Source organism: Anolis carolinensis, chromosome 3 (genome assembly GCF_035594765.1).
Source record: "Anolis carolinensis isolate JA03-04 chromosome 3, rAnoCar3.1.pri, whole genome shotgun sequence".
Lineage (NCBI taxonomy): Eukaryota > Metazoa > Chordata > Lepidosauria > Squamata > Dactyloidae > Anolis > Anolis carolinensis.
Genome location: NC_085843.1, coordinates 262,585,909 through 262,612,625, shown reverse-complemented (window position 1 = coordinate 262,612,625; position 26,717 = coordinate 262,585,909). Strand labels below are relative to the sequence as shown.

The following is a 26,717-nucleotide window of genomic DNA, read 5'->3' as shown; positions in this document are numbered from 1 at the left end:
CTGCCTCCTCCTGTTCACTGAAGAGCATTCCATAGACAGAATGGGGTGGTGGGCGAGTTGCGCATATGTTTGGGCATTACATCTCAAGCTAACTGTGCATGGCTCTTGATAAACATAGAAAGCCAGAAAAAAGAGGCACTGAACTTGAAGGTGTTTACAAGCACATCCTATGCAGCATCCCTGCCAGGCATGACATGACTATGAGAATAGCTGAAATGTGTGATTACAGTGAAATTATCAACAGTGAAGGGTTTGTAAAGCGAGTAGACAAGGCATTAACCTGAGAGATGAGTTCAAAGATCTCTTTAAACAGGACTTTTTCTGACATATTCTAAGAAATGTGTTTTCTAGATGCTGGTACTGTTTTAAATTCTAATAGTATATTGGTTTTGATTGTCACAAACGGTCTTGAATCATTATCTTTAAAGAGAAAAGGAACACATGAATGTCAGAATAAATTGATTAAAATATGTAATAAATACTACAATTTTATTTTTAAAAACCCTTGAAATGAGACACTGATAAATTTGTTGAGGTAGTATTTAAACAGTTTTGTATAAAATAGAAGTAAGTTGTAATAAGAAGACTGATCCACTGGGGGAAAAAATCAACTCTGCACATTTCTGTATAAAATAGTAATCTGTCTCTGATGAAGACAATTCTCGAGTGAATTCAGATGACCACTGGCCATATGGAAAATACTGCACAGAGCACATGGGGAAAATAGTAATCGGTTGAAAGCTGACAAACCACATGCCACCACTGCATGAAAACACAAAAAAGTGGTAATCTGTACTTGTATCTTCCCTGATGCTTGAGCAAAAATTGAAAGAAGTCTTCCCGACAACAAATAAACAAACAAAACAATAGATGCAAAGAGAGATAAAATCCTCATGATACTAATATATCATAACATCTCTGACAGAAAGTATCCAATATTAATCACTACTGTATTTTCTCTCACACTGTCGGAAATACCCAGAGTTGACCAGGAGAATCATTAACCATTACTAATGACCATCTAGTTTCAACTGCTCTGGAGGATGACTGCCCGTCTCCTTGAGGTCTCTGACATTTCTGACATTGCTCATTAGTCTCATTTGGCCTTGAGAGAGAAGACCTATCTCAAGCGACTGCCAAGCAAACCGTGTCATATGAATGGAAAAATAATGTCCCCCAGAGTGAGTTTTCTGTATGTCACATAGCCTATACGTTAAGTCAGAATGTTCCAAACATTCCTCCAAATCTGATCAAGTCTAGCCAGCTATTGATACTTGACACAGTAACACAGAGGCAGAACTTTTTAATTTTATTTATATAGTTATGGCAAATTAATAAATCTGAACTGAACTCATTGAAATCTTTCATATGATGTACTACACGCCTCTATACGAATAAAAAATAATTGAATGCACCCTAATACTTTAAGGGCACCAGAACCTGTCAATTCCTGTCTCAACAGGATTACCCTGGTTAATGATTGGATGGGAGACTGCCAAAGAATACCAGGTGTTGTAGGCTATACTGAAGAGGAAGGAACTGCCAAAACCATCTCTGTATATCTGTTGCCTAAGAAAATGCTGTGAAATTGATAGGGTCACCATACATTGACAGGTGACTTGAATGTATCTTTTAATTCAATAAACCCCAAGCATGGCCAATTAGGTTGTGAAGACTTGATGTGATGACAGGGATGGAATCTTTTTGGATCCCACCACTGCCACCAAAATGCGAAGGATTCACCTTCTACCTCTACGTATTCCACGTTTCAATGTTATCGCTGCCACCACCTTTGAAAGATGCTTTGCTCATATAATAAGCAACATTTGAAGAAACAGTAACTGGTTTATTTATAGCACAAAGCTTGATGGTTGCAAGAATGTTATAACTTAAGTTGAACGATGTTACTTCTGTACAGTAAGTGTTGCAAGACTTCTCAATAGTTTCACTGAGCTTAGTATGGTATCAGCTTTATATTACTTGTTTCTTTTAGTTAGGAATACTGTCCTTCTTGAACTTAGTTGACCTGTACCCGATCAAACTTGGATTGGGGAGTTTAACTGGTTAACCCTAGTCTTCCTTGACTTAGGGATGCAGCCTCAGCTCTTTAGTTATCTCTACTAAAGGCTCAGCAACTTTAATTTTAGCCCTTCTCCGCTAAAACTCTCTAGCTGCTCAACTTCCTCCCACAATCTCTTTTTTTGATCACCCTCCTTTCTCACTGAACAGAACCAACTGCTCTGCTCAACCGACAAACTCCAACTGCTAAATTCCAACTGCTAAATTTTGAATTCTAAGGCTTCCACCAGCAAGGTGAAGCCACGCCCCTTTTCCTGGCCATGCCTTAAAGGCTCCCAGCTTCTGTATAAGAATAGCTGAAATATATAACCTTAAACAGTCAACCTAAACATAGCAATCATGAATAAAACACAATGATCATGACATCTTTACATAGGTAAAATCTGTTCATATAGGATCATGTAATGAAAAGACAAGAAATTTTATTTTAGTCGGTATCCTGCATCATCAGATATATCTATGATGCTGGAGCTCCATTGTCATAACTATGCTTAATGATTTCACACTCACATCCACTCCAAAAAAACTTTTGTGCCAGGCAGAATCCCAAAATAAGATCCCAATTAAAGGGGTTTAGAAATGCTGCTGATTACAGTGCTGGGAGATGACATTTGTAGTACTCTCTCTCCCAAATTCAGGAGACCATGCAGTTGAGGAGCTCCCTCCAGATCCCATTCCATATGCTTGTCTCAACCCCTCTCATGGATTTTCAGCACATCAAAAGCCATCTGGTTGGTATGCTGCCTGACTAAGAAGATAAGTTTTAGGGGTTACACTTGGTCATTACATTGGGCAATACACATGTTGGTGCCTCAAATGTTAGACCTGTTTCTGGGTATATTAACACACTGATTCCAAAAAATTGCACCAGTTTTCCCCTATCAGCTCTAGATTTTGAGATATATAACATAAGCCATATGTTCATCTGCTCACCCATATAAAATCATGATAACCATATTTCAGAAAATAGAGCCAATGTGCTCTATCCAATGGAATTTTTGGAATCAGTGCCCCGGGTAACCACAGGTATAGGCCTAAAAACCAAGACACCAAGAAATTGTTTTTGGTAGGCTCTGTTACACTAGTATGAATCCCAGAACAGGATTCTCATCAATAAATATACAGATTATATGGACGTAAATAGTTTTGCTCCCAGCAAATGTCCTAGGGAGAATTTTAATCTCTCTAGTTGTAAACCTCTTGATTTCCCAGCTACAAAATCCAACTGACCAGAGGGTTGGCAGTTCAAAACCACGGGTTGGAGTAAGCTCCTGTTGTTGGTCCTAGCTTCTTACAACCCATCAGTTCAAAAGCATGCAATGCGAGTAGATCAATAGGTACCACCTTGGTGGGAAGGTAAAAAGGGCCCCCCATGCAGACATGCTGGCAAAAACAATTGGTGATGTCTATGAACAACAGGCTCCTCAGCATATATAAATGGAACAAGAGCTCCTCCCCATGGCCAGAGTTGAGCATCACTTCTAGACGCCGGAGATGAAAGGGGAAGGCCTTTAGTTTTGCCTGTCTGTGTATTGCATGTCGCTGTTCATTGTGTAAAAAGGCATTGAATGTTTGCCTTATATGTGTATATTGTAATCTGCTCTGAGTCCCTCCAAGGAAATAAAGGTTGTAACAAAAAATTCTTGATAGGATTCAGTTTGTCTGGTTATGATGGTTTGTGATGACAACTACTGTATAGTATATAATAGATGTTCATTTTTTTGTTCAACAATAAATGTGAATTCTTCTTCATGGAAAAATAAGACATCCCCTAAAAATAAGACCTAGCGCATCTTTGAGAGCAAAAATTAATATAAGACCCTGTCTTATTTTTGGGGAAACACGGTATTACAGTAGGGTCTCACTTATCCAACATAAACGGGCCGGCAGAACGTTGGATAAGCAAATATGTTGGATAATAATGAGAGATTAAGAAAATGCCTATTAAACATCAAAATAGGTTATGATTTTACAAATTAAGCACCAAAACATGATGTTGTACAACAAATTTGACAGAAAAAGTAGTTCATTACACATTAATGCTATGTAGTAATTACTGTATTTATGAATTTTGCACCAAAATATCATGATATATTGAAAACATTGACTACAAAAATGTGTTAGATAATCCAGAACGTTGGATAAGTGAGTGTTGGATAAGTGACACTCTACTGTATTATTATTATTATTAAATGTAATGTACCCTCTGATTCTTGTGCCAATTCAAAGCAAAAAGCTCATTGCCTTCTTTAGAAGTAGCCCCTAACGAAACCTGTCATTCAACTCTATGTCTATACTACCTTTGCTTTTGCTTCTTTTTTTAAGAAAAAAGAAAGAAACCAAGCCTGTTGAATCTAGAAATAAGTGTTTATGATGTTAATATTCTTATATATTTACTCATGATACAAGGAATACAGAAGCTACTTCTTCCAGTTGCACCTCATCCAAATCTCCTATGGCAGCAAAATAACTTGGGTAGTGTTATGGTTGAGCCTTCTGGCTCCGATACTAGGAGACGAGGTCGTAAGACTCCTCGAGAGTCAGACTCTTTTGAGGAGCGTGAAAGGAAGCGGCTCCGGGACTTATTTGCAGAACCAACTGACGAAGACTCCTTTGAGGGTTTTACCGAGGGAATGGAGGAAGAGATGGTTAGCTCAGAGGAGGATGATATGGAATGGACTCGGGTGAGGGAGGATTTGGGTGTCACTGGCAATGCTAGCATGGGAGGCGACTGGCGGGTTGCAGGATCGGACCCGTGGACGGGCTGGAGGGATGGAACGGGATCCACAGCTGGGGATGCTGTGGGGCATAGTCAAAGGTGTGTTAGTTCTGATGAGGATGATGAGGAGGCACCTGGAATTAGGATAGCAGCTGACAGCGATGAGGAGTTATGAACTGGCATAAAATGGGGTTTAGAACCAATGGCTAATTGCGTTGGGCAAGGTAATCTGGACGAACGCTTGGGCTCTTGTTGGGGACTTCCTGAAGACGGGTGTGATTCGTTTGCTGTATACCTTGGACCTCCGTCGTCTTTTTGACGGACATTATTGCCAACTCTGGATTGACGCTGGACTGACTGACTGACTACGACTCTGGACTAACCCTTCTGTGGCTATCGGTGGAACTTGCGGCACCTTAGACGTTTGCGTTTGGCTTTCGACCTCGGACCGGATTGGGACCCCGCTGACCGTCGTTACCCTGATTGATGTGCCTGGACCTGGTTTTCGCCTGTTGCACGGAGGAGCAACAGCCCGAGTTACTTCTGTAGCTCTTGAGTAGCAGAGGGGAATCTGTTGCTGGGTTTTGTGTTCATTTTGACCTTTTGTTAACCAGTTTTTGTTTGTTTAATTGCCAGGCTGAAGTAAGCACCTTTCATTTAATCCGGATTAAACTTCTGTTTAATCCGGTTTATTCTTTTGAACTGTTTAAACTCAAACGAAGTTATTTTTGTTACTTTTCACACTGAAAACAAGTGTTTGCCTAGTCCTTTGTTTTCTACGGGCAATTTTTAGTTCTGTAACCTCAATAAACTGTGTTGTATTCTACTTGGAGCGTTCTGTCCTTGACAGGTAGACTCTGCTCCTGAGGGTTTTTGTAGTGAGCTCATATCTCAATTTTTCCTTGAACGTATGGCCTTGTCAGATAAGAAAAATAAAATTCATACTCCCACCCAGCAATCATGAAACTTGATTAATATTTTTCCTACACCATCAATCCAAACAAGTCTCAACAAGTGAATTAATTAACCAAAATTCTACAAGATATCCATATGGATAGATATTAAGGCCAAAATCACCTACCCATTCACTCAACATTAGTCCCCTCACTGTAATCCAAACACAGAGGAAAAAATTGGATTCTTCCCTATTATAGTTGCTTCATCCTCAGACTCTGGGCTCTTTGTCCAAAGGATAGCAGTTTGGTAGCATGGTTAGGCCATAAAGCAGACATTGAGTGGTAACTAACCAGCTGATCCTTGTTCTCTTTTGTCTTGCATACTAGGAACAAACAGATGCTATCCATATCTAGCTTCCTCTCCTCCAAAGGGGCATTTGGACTATTGCAAAATCATATTGCAAAAACAGAACATGGATCTAAGGGAGGGTAAAAAGTGGAGCTCTCAGAAAAATGCATTTTGATAAGTATGTGGATATGGGCAAATTTTATGCATGGCTGATTATCTCTATAAATTAATTTTACTTTAAAAGAAGTAGACAATTCTGAATCTATAATAATCTCTTCTCGTAATCCTACATGAAAAAGAGAGATCGCCACCAGAGCTTCCTTCATCAATGAACTAGAAATAATTCTGTCTTGGAAATTAAAAAGGAGGTGCTAATATTAGAGCTAATAAAAATGAGACCCCCACCTTTCAAACATGGGCAGCTCTTTCTCAATATTTGGAGTAATGCTGTCAGTTTTCTCAAGCATTGGACCAGCCCCTGATATCCTGCTTCAGCAGAGTGGTTGAACCATAAACCAAGCTCTAAAATGAAAGAAGCAATCACTGTATTTTTATAAATGCCCCTTTAGATGCACATAATTGTTCTAGTGCCACATTTTCATGATATGCCGTTGGAAGTTCACACATGTGAATGTGTCCAATACCCACAGTATATCATCCAGCAACACACGCAGAACTAAATCTAATATCAGGGTGATGATATACATATAATGGCTAATAGCTATGCACTGGAAAAGCCCTCCTATTTCTAAGAGCCCTGAGCATGTGCATTTAGAACACCTATTTATGTCAGACATATCGATGCACAATACATACTTTGCCTGGAATATGCTGAAACTGCCATCATCTATTATATTTATGTGCCATATAGTGTTCGGTAGTAGAATAAAATGTATTAGGAACCCCAGTATGTGAATGTTAACTTAGCAATAGGTTTTTTATGAAGATATGTATATATTATGTTTAAATTACATACTGCTATGTAAGTGTAACACACTCAGTGGAAAAACGTCTTCTTAATTTAGCCTTTGCCTCCCTATGATTGAAGGGTTTGTTACTAATAGGTATAGTAGAGTTGAAAAGATGATGCAGGTAATATTTTTATGTTTATGTTTTGCTTAGAGCAAATATGATTCAAGCATATTTTGGAGTCTTCCTGTTTGTCATATGACAGCCTACAGTGAACATCAGGTTGTTTGATATAAACCAATAGTGTTCACCAGAATAGCCATCACTTATGGCTCATACACATCTCCATTTACTCCGACGTGCAATTATTTTTGTTTCAGCTAGTCAGACAGAATACAAGGCATGGATGAATATGCTTTACTTCTAAAAATCTCCTACTAGAACAAAATATTGTCAGTGCTGTCTACTCCAGTTCAAGACTTGATTGGGAACCCCAAGAAGATTTATTTTCCAGCAGAAGTATTAAGCTCCCTTCATGCATTCATATCTTTAATGGTACAGAATTTCTGCTTGGGATACTGGGAAATAGGTTTTAATCCTCATTTTAAAGTATGATCTGAAAGTCTACTGGAAATTACTTTTCTTTAAAAATATTTCAAATGTATAACCCATTTGCATGCACATGAACATCTGAAATAGGACATGAAAACAGCCCCATCTGGTAAGAAAATTGCTCATATTTCATTGCTATTTTTTAACTATTTTGAGTTCAGAGCTAGCTCTACCACTAGACAAACTGGAGTAACCAAAATGAGACATCAGGGACCCTTTCCTAGGAGTTCTTCCTGAACTCCTCAGCAATTTCCCTCTGTGAAAGAACAGAGATATACATGACATACAACCTATCATGATTTCCCTAAACTTGCCTGCTGGCTGAGGTGTGTTGGAGGATGTGAGCCTATTGCTCAATATAATAGTTGGCTACCAGTTGGCCAACTGCAGTCTACTCAGGTTCTCTATTAAGAGGAGAGTAGGTTCCATTATGCCTTCAGGCAGCATTTCTGGGACTGAGACTGTTCCAATACTATATGTCCAATTACAACTTTAATTAACATAATCCATCTAATATCAAACTTCATTTGGGCCTAGAGCTGAAACAAATGAAAAGAAAATGTAGTTGGAACCTACGGCACTAATATGGCCTATTGCTAGAGCCTACTATGAAGCCAATCTACCATCCCTGATAAAGAGCTCAGTATTATTGTATCTACAGCTTCACCGCTACAGCTGTGAGTCCTTAATTGTTATCCCCAAAAGCCTCCAAACCAGAGCAAACAATAAGCCTATGCCAAAACCAGAGCTGAAAATATAGTATACAGCTCTACTTGGCAGTACAGACCTACTTGGCAGGATAATTGAAATAAAATGCCCTCAAGAACTAGTTCTTGTGAGTCTCTGGGAAGAGGATTTTTTTTCAATACAATGTATAGCTGCTGAATGACTCCCCCGCTTATTAGTTTAACAATTCCTTAAATATTATTTTGCAGGACCAGTTTCTGCTGGACAGCTCCATTGCTTGTGTCTGTTGCTTCAGTTTTGCTGGACAGCTCTCCTGCTAATCCAAAGGCTTTCTCAACTTACATAGTTAGGTGAAATTCCATCAGAAACACATGCATGCATAAATCATGCTACACATGCGGGGCCAAAAGTCAACCTTGTGCAATGGACACATTCCATTGATAATGATAGAAGCAAAATTGAGCAATAGACCATGTTCATCTATATGTTGTATTTGCAAGCTTTATATTGGGCATTATATGTTTGGTTTCTGCACCCTATACTTTGCACTGTGATTAATGCATCATGTATGGTACCCTGTGAAATAGTACTTAGTCATCCACATGTGTTGCACAACATTGCATAGCATTCATGTAATGTATCTCTACAAGCAGATATGTACACAACACTGATTAAATATTGGATTTTAGCCTATGAGTGCTATCTTGCATTATAATTGTTATGACTCCATACTATGGAGTCCCATATTTTGTGGTTTAGTGAGGCACTAAGAGGAGGTCTCTGGCAATAATACTGAATATCCCTCCCTAATCTACAAATCTCAAGATTCAGTAGGATGTTGTTATGGCAGTTAAAGTGGAACCATAGCTTTGTGATTGTGTAGTATAATAGGATTCAGGCTTCCTTGCTGTCAAATTGCTCCAGTTGGGAGGGTCTTGGCAGGCCACTATCATCTATAAACAGGACACGTAAAGCTATTGTCATAAGAAGATGCTTTATTAAAGCTATTTATTTGTACTAATTTTCTTTAAAACTATTTGTATCCAATTTGCAGAATCAAAATAATTAACTTAAGCAATCAACAATAGGTAAAAATAATCAACAACAAATTAAATAAAATGAAGACTAACCGCAAAGCTTTCAACAGCGAGAAAACAGAAGAGAATTAGCAAACCATCACTTGGCAAATGAACCAGATTTTCCCAAAACATAAAATAAAATGGCAGGTATCAATCTTCTAAAATTGGAGCATTATCACACAAAATGTGGTTGTTGTGTGTCTTGAAATCATTTTTCCAAGTTTTCTTAACAGATTTATTCAGAAGGGGTTTAGCATTGATTGAAAAAATGACTTATCAGTGGGCTTCCATTGCTTCCAAACCCTGGTCTCCCAGAGTCCTAGTCCAACACAAACTACTGCAACATACTTACTCTCTCCACCCAAATTACCCTATATCTAGTCACTTTCCCCCTAACATTGAAAGACAGGAGCACTAGGAGCTGGAGCTAAGGGGACCGCATTTCACTTCACACTAAAGTATCAGTTTATGTGTCCCTGCCTCACACCTATTCATCTTCTCCTATTATCTGCATTGCTATGACCTGGTCCTTGCCATGTCTTCAGGTGCAATGACATTTCTCTATCCTGCTCCACTTCTGCCCCCTTAATGCAATCACATTACTGCTTCTCTGGAGCTTGGGTTGGAAATGTATTGTCCTTTGGATGTTGGACAATGAGTCCCATCAACCCTTCCCACTGACTATCCAGGCAAGGGCTGCTGGAATTTTTGCTCCAACAACACATTCTCAGCTCCAACTGTAAAGTTTGCATTTACTCATTGTAATGTATTTTCAAACCTATTAAAGATTTATATATCTTCTGCTTCAAAGTGCACAGGTAGGGAGCAAGTTGTAGCCCCCCAAATCATTGCTAGTGTGAATTCAACTTAGAATAGTTAGGAGGCTGAATGATTCTTCTTATTAAGATAGCACCATTAAATTTTATTAGTCTGTTTTTAATTAGTAACTAAACATTAACTGATGGAAAAGTAATTTAAAAAGCAAGCTGATAAAAAATGAGATTATTTATGAGTATCAGTTTTTGGAGCAGAATTAGAGGATGAAGCAGGCAGCTAAACCCTTTTTAATAAAGTGGAATTAAAAAATCTTCTGTTCCAAGCAGCGTGTCTCCTTTATTTATTAATGTAATCCTAGATCTAGTGGGTGGGAATAGCAATGCCTCTTTGTCCAGAGCCATCTGGTTCAGCAGCAGCTAGTGCTCACAAGTGAGGAAGGCAGTAAGTACAGCGGCCGTGGGCTGGCATACCTTCAGTTACTGTTTGGCAACAGCCAAAATAATGGTAAGTAAGATTGCATTGTACAAGTGTATTGTTGGTGCATGGGTATAATAATAAAAGTGCCAAGCATTTCTTCTTATAGAAGAAGTTGCTTATTTGAGATCTAGAAAGCTTGATTCTTATGTAGATTGACTGGACCACAAAACTCCTATTTTGGGAGGTGTGGATCCTTTGAGAAAGTATGAAGTTAAATCTTTAGTCCAAGCAAGCATATATGAAGCTCACTGCCAATACAGGTTATTAGTTCTCCCTACCCTTTTTCCTCTTTTTTAAAGCTAGTGCATGTTTTATCTTGAGCAACACAGCAATGGCTGGGAGAGAGCAGAGTCGAGTCTTTCTTTGATATGTACATAGAGACTACTTGGTTACTTCCTCGTGCTCACAGCATAAGTCATATTGTAGGCCTGGGATGGGTAACTGTACAGTGGGCAGGAATTAAACAGAACCCTGAAGTGTTAAGACATATAATTGAATATTAAAGGTAGAATTGTCCATACCATAATATTTCCCATTTCTATATATATGGCCAAATTTCAGATAGATAGACTTAATCAAGGAAGCACAGCCCTGAGTGTGTAAGACCAGAACAGTTCTGATGATGATGATAAGGTGACTTGGAGGCCTCTCATTCATGGGACCACCATAGTTCAAAGTTGACTTTATAGCAGTTAACAACATCAACAACAAAGGCAACTATGGTTCTCCAGATAATTTTAGACTATAGTCCCCAGAAGCCTTTGCTAGCATAAGCCATGGTGAGGGATAACAGAAACTGAAGGTCAAATGTCAGACCTCGGGAATAACTAATTAAAGCAATTCAAAGACATATTAATGTTAATCTTAGTATTCAAAGGAATCTTGTAGCATTGTACCCTAAGAGAATGACTTTGGTAGCATAATTTTTCATAGACTAGGCACTTCTCTACACTGGCCTCAAACCCAACTCACCACAAATGCACCACTGGCAATCTACATGATGCACAGTGACTTCCAGTAAATATTTCCTTTTCTTTTACTTTGATCTATCTTTCTCCCCTTTGCCTTACTTTAGACCAAGTCAGAAGATACTTTGGGGAAGTCTGAACAGAAGATCAGTATGTCATGGTCAAGTTTATTTCAAACTGGTCCCCTGTTCAGACGGACTCTGCCACCATCACCTTTTCTCTGCACTCCTCATTACAGAGGAAGGAGATGACTCATTCCTATGGTGTTGCCACTGCTACTTCTAGTCAGCAGCAGATCTCCATTTGAGTACATGGCTGATGTCAGAACAGGATGCCCACATGACTAGTTTATTGCTGAAACTGTGGAGCCTCTGAGAGCAAATCTAGTTTGGAAACTCTTTATGTCTTAATCCAGTTTTGTTCAGACAACTACATGTGGCATAAAAAACCAGGCTAAAATGTAAGATGCCAAATATCCAAATAGGTCTTAAATTATTGCTGAAAAGATGATAATGCACGTTCTAGTCACACCGCCAGAGGATTTAATAGAATCACTGAGTTGGATGGGACCACAATGAGCATTTAGTCCAACACACTATTCCACACATGTTGGAATAGACAACCAAAACACTCCCAAAATACAGCTAGTCAACTTCTGTCTAAAGACTTCCAAAAAAATAGTGTCCACCATGATCTGGGGTAACATATTCCAGTGATAAAAGTTCTTAATGCTAAGAAGTTACACAGAACAGCTCTTGCAAAGACTAGTATAAAACTCAGCCCTAGTGACATAGGATCCATCAGCTGTCATTGTTTCAAATGCCATACTTTGCAGGCTCTGAGAACTAAGCTATACCTTCCAAGTTTGGCATTATTTCCTGGGCATATAATCACTGAGGAAGAGAACGTAAGATAACATGCTAATTACACTCAACACAAGCATGAAAATATCTGTCAAGTTTATTTTCCAAAAGAAAACCACTTGTTAATTCTAGTCGATAGATAGATATAGATATAGATAATCCTGCAGTGACTTTCTGGCCAAAAAGCTACTGAAGAGACAAAAGCTAGGGAGCTTCTAATCAAATCCACAGAATCAATCAGAGATGTTCAAAAGATGGTTTTTTTATTAGTTAAGAAGCCCTCTGTATTTCAACCAGTATATACTTTTGGCCTTCCTTGGGAGCTGTTTAGAATCAAAGTTCAAAAATTGCTGGACCAGGTACTTACAAAATTATTTATTGGACAAGTGGTTTTTCATGTTTTGATTATCTTGACATGTCTCAAGTTTCTTCTGTGGCAAAAGGTTGATGAGGCAGTGCACAGAACATCTAAAATAATACTTTGGTGTGCTTTAAAAAATAAGAAAATCATGAAATATATTGCAACAGTGCTCAAAATGCTAGATGAGATAAACGTGTCTTAACTTTTTGAACTCAAGAGGATGGGGAGTCTAATTGAAATTCCTAAGAGATTGTGTTCCCCAATTGGGGAGTCACACAGGAGAAAGCCCAACAAACCAGCCTCTCTAGACAACTGTGCCCTTAGGAGGGACTCTCCTGCAGCTCTAAATTTAATCCCAACAGTGTACTATAACCTGCTGACTAAACCAAAGTGACACATTCGATTCCTGGAGGGCTTATAGTCTAAGCATAACTGATGGGACAAAGATGAAGGGAGACGAGAAAGCACTGTAAAGAATGAAGCTGAAAGGGCTAGTTAAATACTGGAATGTTCAAGGTTTCACAAAACCTAGTTCTTCTGGGGCAAAACGACATTGTTTTGCTTTTATGATCAGAACAAAAACTGCATGGGGAATTTCAAACACATTATGTTTAGTACTATTCACACTCAACATTAAAAATTATGTTCTATGCCTTACAATGGGAAAAAAAACTAAATATATGATTAATTCTTCCACTAGGGATTAGAAAAGCTGAAAGATGAACTGGATTTGGTCTAGTTACTGCCTTTAAAAAAACCAAAACTACTGAGAGGCAGCTATATACTATCACAGAGCAGCCCTTGGTCCTCCAACTCTTTTGAACATTTGTTCCCAGGAACCCTAGTTGACATGGTCAAGGATCAAGGATTTTGGGAACTGAAATCCTGAACATTTGGAGGACCAGACTGGGAGCCAAAACTATACATTAAAGGAATACCTGTGTAGATATTGTTCAGCAAGCATGAATGCCTTTATAACATTTCCATTGTATGTGTTGGGTGTTGTATTTCCATTATATTATGCTTTAAGTGCACTTTCAAAAATACTTTTAACTTGTATTTTTTAACTTCCATTTTTCTAAATGGAAGATTGGTTTAATTTTGTTTCATTTTTATATTAATAATTTTTCAGTTATATTGTGTTTGTAAATTTTTGTAAGCCACTTTGAATCTAATCCTGGGAGAAAGTATGGATATTGGATGGATGGATGGATGACTAGATAGATAGATAGATAGATAGATAGATAGATAGATAGATAGATAGATAGATAGATAGATAGGATGAATATCTGGCATACTATGCCCTTTGTCAGATTGCTTTCTATAAGGTAAACATAACATATTTGCAATGTAACATTGGCAGGAAGTATAGCCTGACCTTCACATTGACAGGTTTCACTTTTTAAAATTTGATTCATATAGTATTTTTAGTTCCTTTAGTGTAACTCCATGGTCAACTTCCATTTCAAGCTGGAGGACATAAAAATTCCTAAAGCAGTGGTTCTCAAAATGAGGGGCTCCATGCTTTCCTCTTCTTCCTCCTCCTCCCCTGCTCTAGTCCAGCCTGATCATTGCACGTGTGAACACCCCAACCCTGCCAGCTTGCTTGCTTGACTTTGCATAAAGGATTGTCCCTCCGTGATCACCATGTGGTCCTAGCACCACCTTCTTTCCTTCTCTCTCTCTCCCTATTATTTCCCACACTGCAGTGTCCCTCCTCCTCTTTTCCCCCAACTTTCCCTCCTGCTTCCTGCTCCTCTCCCCTCCCTTGCTGACAAAAACCTTTTTCCCTCTCCCCCCTTGCCACCAAAAGCCTTTTTTTCATCTTCCTCACCACCCAGATCCTTTCCTCCTCACTTTCCCTGCTTCCAAAACTCCATTTCCCTCCCACTGCTCAGGGGGTGCTTTGGCAGAAGGCGATTGGACTGGAAGGCCCCTGGGAGTTTCTATCATCATCATCATCACCATCATCATCATCACAAAGGCTGGGTGGCTATGTGTTGGAGGTGCTTTGATTGTGCTTTTCCTGCATGGCAGAAGGGAGTTGGACTGGATGGTCTCTGGAGTCTTCCACTGAAAAACTGTTAAGTTCATGTTGGTGAAAATTGTTATTCATTTTAAATATTGTATCTTTCTTTCCTTCCTTCCTTCCTTCCTTCCTTCCTTCCTTCCTTCTTTTGGCACTGTGTGAATTAGTTCACACAAACACTATCCATCCATCTACCACTAGCCTGGCTCATACCTGGTACACACACACACACATTATATATAATATATATAAACATTTCTTGAGGCTCCACAAGAAACATTTGCCTCAAAAAGGCTCCACGTCTAAAAAAAATTCAGAACCCCTATCCTAGAGAGAAAACTATTCTCTAAGTACAGTACTTGTAGGGAGAACACTCCTAGAACATTTAGTTCATATATAGAGAGAATACTCTCTCTCCTAGGGAGAACACATCACTAGATATTCTAGTGGAAGTTGTCCATAAAGCCATGCTGGAGGACTTAGACATTCCCAGAACTATGCTCTCTCAGGTTAGAAAAAAATGGATTTTTATCAATTGTTTTTCCACTTTCATCGGGGTCATGTGTGCCCCAACTCTTGTGAAAGTGGAGATCCTACTGTAATAGGACACAGGAGAACACTGTAAACTTTTCAGTTCCCTTAGTCTAGATTCCCACTTAGCATCCAGAAATGGGTGTGAGGAAGGAGCTTTTATTAATTAAACAGAGCAAATACAGCTTTACAGAACCATCATCCCGAAAGTGAATTGTTCTGATGCTTTTAACATTCAGAAGGCCTCACAAACAAACTTTCAACATAATTCGGCTTTGAAAGCCTTGGAAGAAGAATGATTCAAGATGTGCCTATTGTGCGGTAAAGCAAATTGTATCCTATAAATAGCATATTAATCATTTATGGCTATCAGCTATGGCTTCTGATTTTAAACAATACACATTTTGAATGCCAATAGAAATGTGGGGGAGGGAAAAACTGGCTCCTTCTGTTCAAAGCTGAAGCCAGAACAAAAATCTCTCACCTCTTGGGAGCTAATTAGTGGAGAAAGACTTGCGGGGGGTGGAATCCAGAAATCTCTTAGGGTTGGGGTCTGTTTGCTATTTTAAATCTTGGATAATAAATGAAAACAAATGCTATTAGATGGCTCCAAATCCTTTTTGTTTCACTGCTGTCAGGAAGCTGATTTTGTGAAATTGAAAGGATTCTTAAACTATGTGCTTTATTAAAAGCATTTTGCTTCCTGAATGAATTGCAAGGACATTTTTAAGTCACAAATATCCTAACAAAATGTGGATGCATTCTGCAAATATTTATTCAACATTCATACAAAATACAAAAGCATGTGAACATTCAATTAGTTACTTTAGCTTCTCCATTACATTCTTTAACAGATTAAATATCTGGTGTAACACTCATTTCCAGAATTCCAAAATGTTTTACAAAGATATTACCAAAAAAAATGGCCTTTAGGGGATGTAGTGGGTAATTTTGCCACCTCTTTGGAGCCTAAAAGAGGGAGAGAGTAGAATGTAATGGGATTTGACATCTGGATCACTTCCCATTGAAAAAAGAGAGACATTATTACACCAACCACAACAGGTACCCTGTTTTCCCGAAAATAAGACATCCCCTGAAACTAAGACCTAGTAGAGATTTTGCTGAATTGCTAAATATAAAGCGTCCCCCAAAAGTAAGTCCTAGCAAAGTTTTTGCTTGGAAGCATGCCCGCCAAACAGAACACCAGAACATGCAGGATTGATAAATGTTCATACCATAGATTATTGTACATGGAAATAATGGTAGTAACAAGAAATTCTTGATAGGATTCACAGTTTGACTGGTTATGCTGGTTTGTGATTACAAATACTGTACAGTATATAATAAATGTTCATTTTTTTTGGTTCAACAATAAATGTGAATTCTTCTTCATGCAAAAATAAGACATCTCCTGAAAATAAGACCTAGTACATCTTTGGGAGCAAAAATTAATATAAGACACTGTTATTTTCAGGGAAACATGGTATGTCATGTTAGATAAAGGCTATGTATCAAGTTGAGAACTTCCAGTCTTCATTAGCACAACTGCGCTGGTTTTTTGCAAATCTATAGTCCTGCCACTAGTCTTCCACACAGCCTCCATAACGCTACGTTCCTACTCAAGCCCTACCAAGTATGCTTTGTGGTTCGTTTATTTTATTTTGCTCTTTAGCACAACTGAGCAATTTCATCATTTAAAATATAGGCAAAGAAAAACCAAAACAATCACCTTGCAGGGGCAAGGGAGAAGAGAAAGAGAGAAGAATAATCATACCCACTGATTTCGTGTTGGCACAGAGGCAGAAGGGACCTATCATACTAAGGTAAGTAATGGGAATGCAGTAGGATAGCAAGCTATTGTTGGGTTTTACCCATCAATTAAAAGGGAGAATCCTCAAGGGGAGGCAAGCCTGTAGCGGGGTGCACACAGCATCATGTGATAACTATCATCAGCAAAGGTGATGGTCCAGTTTCAATGTTGGCTTGCTTGCTTCATTTGATAAAGTCCAAGGTCTGTCCTAGAACCACAAAATTGGTGAGGGACCATTTGAGTGAAAATAAAACTTGTTTTTAGACCTGCTAATCCTTGATAGTTTCCTGTTATCAGGCCTGTAGCGAGGGGGCGGTTTTAGGGGTTCAACCCCCCCCCCCCGAAATTTTTCAGGTTATTAAAAAAAACTGGTTTACTCACGAATTTTAACTGGTTAACCAAATCCCCATGCTAAGTCTATGAGACACAAAACATTAAGAGTCCCTCCAGGCATTATCTCAAGCAGATATTGACAGGTTTGTAGCGGGGAGGGGTGTGTGCTAGGGGTTAACCCCCCCCCCCCAAAATTTCACCCCCCAAAAAAATTTCTGGCTACGGCCCTGCCTGTTATGATCTACATTGATATACCATTCACAAATGAAAATGATGATGCATGGGGCCAAGTAACTTTGGAGTTTAGTCAAGATGGCCAAATTTATTAATGAGAAACAACATACACAAGCTAGGAGAGGCTGCAGCAGTCTGTTTTCATCTGAACCTACTGGAAAGGGCAAGATTCTACTATCACGTTTCCTTTCCCACCTGATGAGTTAATCAAATGGAAACTACTGTTGTACTTCAGCTGTAGTTTGCAACAATGAAAGTAAGCTGAAGAAGAAAAGGAAAAGTGGCGGGGGAGAAAAACCTGAGATATTTTAAAAGAAGCTGAAAAAGTGGGATGACAGAGAATTAATAGGTACTCTTGCCAATTCAGGACAGTTTGGGCAGATCCACTGACTGCCAGCAGTTATAGAGAATCCCAAAGAGGCATCTTTTCCAGACAGGCCTGAAGATGTCAGAAACTGAACCTTGGAACTTTTGCTGCAGTAGTGCCCCAGTGTTGGTACCTCTTTAATCATAGTTTGAAGTGCTGGAAAATTTTGTCCCAGAAGAGTAAAACTGGCGATTTTACATACCACCTCCAGTTAAGTAACCAAGTCCAAAAATGTTCACAGTGTAGGTTTGCAAAGACACAAGTTGCAATATATGGTACATCACGCTGTCACCTCCCATTTCAAGTTTTGTCGATTGAAATACACTATTCAAATGGCATATATAAATGTTAAAAGGGATTAAAAAATTAAAAATACATAAAATAATATGATCTCTCTCTCTCTCTCTCTCTCTCTCTCTCTCTCTCTCTCTCTCTCTCTCTCTCTCTCCCACTCTCTCTCTGGAAAGAATGTCATATATCAAGTACTTCGGCATCTATGACATTTTTGGAATTCAAAGAGTGAACTAGCCACTAACAACTGCAAACTATGTCACTATACCTCAGTGACTTCCATGCTAACTTGTCCTTCCCTCTAAGGGTCAACTGTAGAGTTAGGATTGATGGCTATTGCTTATAAAGATCTGCAAGGAATGTAAAGACTAAGTATTTTTATTAGAGTGAAGCACCACTGTATTGCTGGGCTTGCTGCATGCTTAATGAGTTGATGCAGAAAACTCATTTCAATGCTTAATATATGCAGGGGTTACTAGGAAATGTTAGGCTTTAATTAATCACAGCATAAAAGTTATTGAACTTAATTGTAGGCAAATAGTGGCAAATCATTCTTGCAACATCGTAAGTAAGGTAGCAATGGGTTCCCCCTCCCCCCTAGTAATATATGTGCTTTAGTCTGAAATATATTTATTCTATGCATTTATTTAATATATTGGAACATTTCGACCAGATCAATCCTAAACACAACAGATTTGTAGGAGGAAGAAAAGGCTCCAGACCCCAGAGAGGGGGACAGCCTAGTTAATTATATGGAAAGCATCATATTTTAAACAAAGCAACACAGATTCCCACTGTAAGAACAATAATTTTAATCTTCATTTGCTAGAAAAGGAGGAATGAATAATCAAGGCGTTCATTTTTCATATAACTCTGTTCTGTCATTCATGTCCCTTTATTGCATGCCATTTATAATTAACTAGCACACTCAAGATATATTGCAATTGTAGTCTACCTCCCTTTTTATCACAGACCTGGCTTTATATGAAAAGCCTTCAGTGTTTATTTTATTACATTTTTTGAAAAAAGAGAAAGACTTCTCAAAGTAATATTTAATAGTGCTCTGAGAGCAAGAAATGTACCTCATAAAATGAGCTCAGCTTCAAGTGATTCACTCTTCACTACTGTAAAAATAGTTTGAGTGAACATATGAAGAATGCATTCAAAATGGAACATCTTGTTCCCTAGGCCACAGAAGAAGAGCTTCTAATCATTAGTGTAATGACCAACTGACTTACCCTATGTAAGTTTGAGTAAAGCACCCACTTATTCAGTCTCTATCATGTTAAGAGTGTCTGTTAAAAGAAATGCTGGAGTAGCTGTGTTGATCATAAGACATGTTTAAAAGTCCTTCTTGTAGAAGGGCATTGACAAGCTGGACTGAATTTAGAGAAAAATGTCCAAGAAGATGAAAGGTCTGGAAACCAAACCTCGTGAAGCATGATGTAGGGAGCTGAGCACGTTTAACTCTGAGAAGAGAAGACTGAGAGGTGACATGGCTGTTATCATTAAATATTGGAAGGGATGTCATATAGAAGATGGAGTGACCTTGATCTCTGCTGCTCCAAAGATTAGAACACGAACTAATATATTCAAATTGCAAGATAAGAGATTCCAACTCAACATCAGGAAGAACTTCTTTTCTGTTATAGCTATTTCATAATGGAACACACTGCCTCAGAGGATGCTGGACTCTTCCACTTTAGTGATTTTTGAACTGGGGCTGTATGGCCATCTTTTGACTATACTTTTAATGCATATTCCTACATGGCAGGTGATTGAACTTAGCGGCCTTTGTAGTCCCTTTTGATAGGGAAGGCAGGTTCTCAGTCATGCAACCTGGCCTCAGGATTGATAGAAGAGGAGGAGGAGGAGGAGGAGAGGAAATTGAAGGCATTCCCATTGCATGTGTGAAGATAGCAACAGAAGTGACCACCAGGTTTGCCAGATTTGGAAGAAGATGGAAAAGGTGTTGGGAAGAGTGGGGAAGAATGGATTTATGCTGGTTTTCCTATCATTCTTTCACACACCTAACTGAATGGCTCCCATACATTTTCCTCCACCGGCCCTCCCTCCACCTGTCTTCTCTATCAGCTTCCTTAGATCCTTCCTTTCAGGGCCCATCCACAAAGTACCTTTATCCCAGGAGCACCCAGTTCAAAATGGAGGGTGGCCAGAGGACATCAGCCGAAAACGCAGAAGGAATCTCTACAAAGCCGAAAAACCATGAGATAAAAAAAGTGTGAGAATATCCCGGTTCTGGCCAGAAGATTCGGATCTTCGAATCTCTGTAGGTCCCTGCATTTGGAAAATATGGGATTCTTTATGTTGGTGTGTTCCGGGTTATAAATGTTGGTTTCTCATTGCTTCTATTGTAAAAATTTGGGGAAAGTTGCTGACACAGCAGAAATTTTGTTGTGGCAAGAGGGACATTGCCATGCGCTCATTTATCTAAGTTTGTGGAGCACGACAAGTATCTTGAGAATAAGGTCCACATCATTAAAGAGGAACTCACACTTTCAAACCAGGAACAAAATTTCGTCATTATCATTATTCAGAGGCTGCATGGCCATCTGTCAGGACAGCTTTGGTGGCCATCCAGCCTTTGTTTAAAAGCCTCTAAAATGAGCCTCCACCACTAGACTAGATTACTTTAAGTTAATCTAGTCTAATTAAATCTAATTTAACAAGAAAATATAGGAGATCACAAGCATAATATGATGGCAATAATATTATCTGCATTTGGTTTCCAGAATATACTGTCTTTAAACACAGTTCCATTTTTTTATTTTTTCACAGTCACCTTGCAATTTCTATATGTGTAAAAGTACATATAACTTTCTTACAGGAATGGTATATATAACAGTGCCTTAAAAACAGTGTCTATTCTTTGTCCAACTAGTAAGAACTAAGATGTCAGTTCTTTTACAAGGAACATGGCAATTTACAGTGGCATTTTTGGAACTTTCTTCTCAGAAATGATAGAGGGCACAGTGGTTGGAGATCACGATTAGGGTACTTCAGGAAATTGTCATGTCTCTATTCTCATAAGTGGCCTGGTTCTTTGAGCTACCTTAATCCTTTCAGCAACTTCTTAAAACAATAAAAGCCTGGACCTATAGCCTTGTAAAGAATGTGTGTAGTGGTTAGAGAGCAATGACACCAATGGCTTGGAGAAACAAACTAAAGTCTTTCTTACAGGATATCCATTCTAAGATAGAAAAGTCATTCAGGGTCCTAATCCAATCAAGCTTCATTCTAAGGAAGAGCTGGGGAAGGACTGGTGAGAAGAAAAGCAGAGGGAAAACACCCATGGGTATACAAAACAGAGGGTCAGAATAGGTAGTCAATGAGGGAGGACACTTTGGATCACTCAAAAGTGATGCCAACTCTGAGGCATTCTTGACTCTTCAGTGCTAAGCGTTGCTGCCCTTCTCACAAGAAAAATATGTATAACATTTCTGCTGTTACTCTTGACAAAGCCCTGAATGTGTTTATTCCTGTCTCCAATGAATTAATGTACCATGCCTTAATATTATCTGCTATTTGGATGCAATTAGTGACTTGATTAAAACTGTTATTTTTATATTGTTATGTGTTTTAACGCTTTTTGTAAATCTCCTTGTGAATGTAATGTGCCCTGAAAGGTCGGTCGGCTATTCTTCTGATAAAGTAAAATATGTCTAAACCTGATAAGAAAATGACTAGATTTCATAAATACAAGCTCTAGTAATTGGTTTGACTTTTAAAGAAAACAAATTCTGTTGAGAAACAGGTGCATGACTGAAAAGAAATTTCAAAGCATAGCCTTTGCCCTTATACCCACTGATAATTCAAAATACAAATATATTATGTTTTGTAAGTAAAACTATAGGTTAATTCTGTAAAAGAAAATGCTTTGGTTTCTCTTGTGATCACATTTAGCAATCCAGCTGTACTAGTTTCCATCGGGAAAAAATCAGTATAATTTGCATTACATAATATAAACATTTGGAGAAAACCCTCTTATTCATATATAATAAGAGCAAGAGCATTAATGCATAACAATATAAAATGTCTTAAAGCTGAAAAGTAGATTTTAAATCTTCATAATTCTGCTCTGGTAAATGTCACTCATAATAGTCTGAACTCAATGCCTATTTATATTCCATAGCATTGCAAAAAATTATAATAATTGTGCACTGACCCCATTGCATTGATTTCCCTGAAGCTGGCCAGAAACACTGTATGGTGGTAGATAAGAATATAACTTTAAATACATCCACCCAGTAACATCAATCCAAGAGGCATTTGCTAGGTCTGTAATTCTGTTTCAATTGAATATGACTATATTTGCAAAATTACTGTGAGTGATTATATCTCCATAGTTGGTTCCCAATGTTCTGGAGGCAACATGCACATACCTACTTCCTTAGGCAATCCCTCGTAGCCTGAGGATGATGGCCTTCTAAGTGTAGTGTCTTGGTGTGGATTGTAGGAGGCTGTGGAGACCTATTCTTGACCCGCATGTTCTTCCGAAGTGAGGACATCGGTTTCCAGGTGGAAGATGGTCCCGTTAGAGCACTCAAGGGCCAGGACTTCCCAGGTCTTGGTGTCTATGGCACATTTTTTAAGGTTGGCTTTAAGTCCATCTTTAAATCTCTTTTCCTGTCCACCAACATTACATTTCCCATTCTTGATTTGGGAGTATAGCAACTGCTTTGGGAGATGGTGATCATGCATTCAGATAGCGTGGCCAGTCCAGCAGAGTTAATGGCATAAAACCATCGCTTCAGTGCTGGTGGTCTTTGCTTATTCCAGAACGCTGACATTTGTCCACCTGTCTTCCCAAGAGATTTGCAGGCTTTTTCAGAGGCAACACTGATGGAATCATTCCAGGAGTTGAGTGTGACATCTATAGACAGTCCATGTTTCGCAGGCATATAGCAGTATTGGGACATATTCCATCCTCAGGTGTATTTTCACTTTGTGTAGGAATATACGTGTGTTTCCTCTCTATCCCCTTGGTTTGGTTTAATTGGTGCTCTACTATTGTTAGTTTGCATTCTACCACTAAGTTCAAGTAAAATACAATTTAAACTTGCTGCAGAATTTACACATATCATCAGTATCTGAAGTGAATGCTCATAACACCACTAAGAGAAATATATGGTACTGAGAATGGAAACATATCAAGTTTCTCAACAGACAGGTGCACAAGACTCTATCTTCACCATCACTGATATATGTGAATACTGAATGCGTAGCCCAGGGTTCCTCATGCACTCAGGCATACTAGGTTTTTGCATTTGATTTTTCTTTAGAAAACTACAGATTAAACATAAAATAAAGAATTTCTAACTCATCTCTTTTGCTTATTGTCTCCTCTTACCTTCCATGTGACATGAATCCTATACATTACAGGTCTCATAAGCCAGGCCCCAAAGAACATGAGAACGGTGGAAGAATTTTTTGTCCCTCCCAGCTGTACCCCAGCAGAATAACAAGATGGGTTCCTCTATATGGTCCTGAGAAGGGAACCCTCCAGACAGTTTCTCTCAAAAGCCCAGTGAATCAAGTTCCATCATGCAAAATGCCTCTTGTTCTCCAGTCCCTGTTCATCCATGCAGACAATACAGCAGGTGGGAAGTAATGGAAAAGCAGCAAAGTGCTCCAAGATTGACAGCTGCGCAAGCAACAATATCCCCTCTCATCCATGGGTAATGGAGCCTAAGAAAGATCTACAGTATTAGGAAGGATATAAAGCAAGAGTTTCTTCATGTGGATATCATCCTGCTCTCACTTATTCTGGTCTTTGCTATCAAGTAATCAATAGTTCCACAGTCTCTCAAAAAAAAAAGGGCAGTGAGAGAAGTAACTGAACCAAAAGATCTTACATCTTAAATCAGTTTTAAACAGATATAACCAATATCTGGTTGAAGCTTGGCTGCCTTCTATTAAAGCAATTACTGTACCTATTGCTTCTTAGGCTACATGCATTACCTTTTTATGTGTGTGACAGAAAGCTTGTTTGGGGAGTTGTAAATCCTGAAGTTCAACTTAATCAAAGTCATAGAGACTCATTTTTTACATACATTTAATCATTGCAAATTATTTACAGGCAAATCCATTCCTAGTGAGGAACTCTACCTTCCTAGGTCTGAGGTTGAATTCCCACACACCTTCCTAGCTCACAGTTTAGTTTCTACAATAATGCACATTGCCATTCAATTTGAACAGAGGATCCTTGAAGAGTTTAAGGTCAGATCAGCCTGGTTCTGACCTGAACCATACATCCCAGACAAATCAGAATGTCTTTGTGTTGGATTTCTGGTCATAAAGTTATTGGCTCAATAAATGAAATAAACAAACATACAAAATACATTTGAAGTTTCATATTTTTAGAACATACTTTTGACATTTCAAAAGAAAACACATTTTCAAATATAGATATATTTTTAAATATAAAATTTGATGCATTTTTTAAAACCCACAATTAATTTGGAATTTGCACAACAGCCTTATGGGCGAAATGCAGGATGTTTATGTGGACCAGAAAGAGACTGATATAGTCACTTTAACTGAGCATTTCTCCATTCCTTGAGAGTACCTATTTCATGCTAAGAAAAGCTTCTTCTCTCATGCCTCATATATTGTCTTGTAATGAATAAGTGAGTAATGGAAAATGAGAAGTTTCATTTGAAAAGACCAGTCTATTCAACTGTTTTCCCCCTTCTAAGAAAGCTAGATGCCATTACTTTGACTTCTACACTCATATGCTTTGTAACTCTTAAATGCTCTTAGAGCCAATTCCCTCAAACTACTGAGAACTGCTTCTAAGTCTTCTTTGGGTAATTACATTTAGTGAAACGCCAGACTTCCACAGGTAAGGGGCACATCCAATTGCAGGAAAGAAAAAGTAATGACTGTTTCCACTTGCAAGGCAGGTCAAGCATTCTGGTATTATTGCACTTCGAAACAGATGCATTGATCAGAAAGACATGCAAAGGACTGGATAGTGTGTGTTAATTCTGCAAGAGAGCATAATTTTAGCAAGCTGGACATTAAAGGTTCAAATCTTTTTCAAGAAGAATCACATGTAATGGAGAAAGAATGATTATTTAGCAGAAGGTCACTGTCAATGTGGATAATCACAGTTATGCCACCAAATGCATTATTGATTTTAAGGCCTTTCAGACTGTCTCTTGATTGCTGTTACACATTTCAGGAACTGCGGGGAACCCCCAGAGGAAGTCTTCATTACACTTTTATTCAGCCAGAGCAAACACCAAGGTGTCTTGAGTGTAGAAGCAGTAAACATGTCCTTACTATGGCCTAAGGTAATCAATAGTGAGGTTTGAGTGCAATGCAGATCCATGTTATCAACAAAGTGGTGGGAGCCACTGCTATTTTCCCCAAGAAATTGTTTCAGTGTAACAAGGATATAACAAGTACAACAGAGTCTTTTGTACGTCATTGTGGTGCCTTTCCCCTTGAAGAACAGTGGGAAATCTGAAGCAATATAATCAAGAGTCAACTGAGGGGAAGAAGGGAACCAGAAACAGTTTGGAAGAATGAGCTGTGAATGAAATTACTGCTAAATGTGGAAAAGAAAATGAAAACAGGAAAAATGTTTTAATTGCTAGAAATTATCTTAAATTGTTATTATGGAGTTGAAAGCCATACTGGGGGATTCTTGAATGTAGAAAGAGGGTGAGGATGACTGTACAAAATTGGTCATCTGGTTCAAAAATGCAACCAAGACTACACCATCCAGCATGAGGTGAATCCCCTTTTCCCGACTTGCCTTCTGACTGACCAAAGCCACCTATGTTTTATATGGATTAAGGTTCAATTTGTTTGCTCATCTAGTCCATTATTGACAAGAGGCAGTGGTTTAGAAGGAACAGAGTTGAGTGTCATCTGCCGACTGCTGACTCTAAACCCAAATCTCCAGAAAACCTGTCTCAGTGACTTCATGTGTATGCTAAACAGCGTGGGAAACAAGACAGATCTCCGAGGGACACCACAGACCAAGGTGACAAGCAGCTCCCCCCCCACACACACACACACACCCAGAAACACTTTCTGGAGCCGTGGTTCTTGATCTGTGGGTCCCCAGGGTCCCCAGCTGTTTTGGCCTACAACTTGCAGAAATGCCAGCCAGTTTACCAGCTGTTAGGGTTTCTGGGAGTTGAAGACCAAAACATCTGGGGACCCACAATCCAGGTTGAAATGGATCTAGATAATCCATTTCATCCAGGAATCTCAGGAGTTAGGAATCCATGCCACACTTCAAAATCTTGCCTAAAAAGTTAAGACAGAAAAGCTAGTAAAGAACTCCACTCCACACATGCATCCAAAAGA

The 26,717-nt window shown here is 38.8% G+C and overlaps 1 long non-coding RNA gene across 3 annotated transcripts; it reads left to right on the top strand.

Moving 5' to 3' along the window:
- The first annotated feature begins 10,256 nt into the window (after positions 1-10,256).
- Positions 10,257-24,732, top strand: LOC134297882 (uncharacterized). Of its 3 annotated transcripts, none has more exons than XR_010004785.1 (3): positions 10,257-10,611; positions 17,042-17,159; positions 23,775-24,732. It is a non-coding gene; the product is annotated as an uncharacterized LOC134297882 (long non-coding RNA). The 3 variants fall into 3 exon arrangements; XR_010004786.1 differs by lacking the exon at positions 10,257-10,611 and adding an exon at positions 13,976-14,870; XR_010004787.1 differs by lacking the exon at positions 10,257-10,611 and adding an exon at positions 13,981-14,859.
- The last annotated feature ends 1,985 nt before the right edge of the window (positions 24,733-26,717 follow it).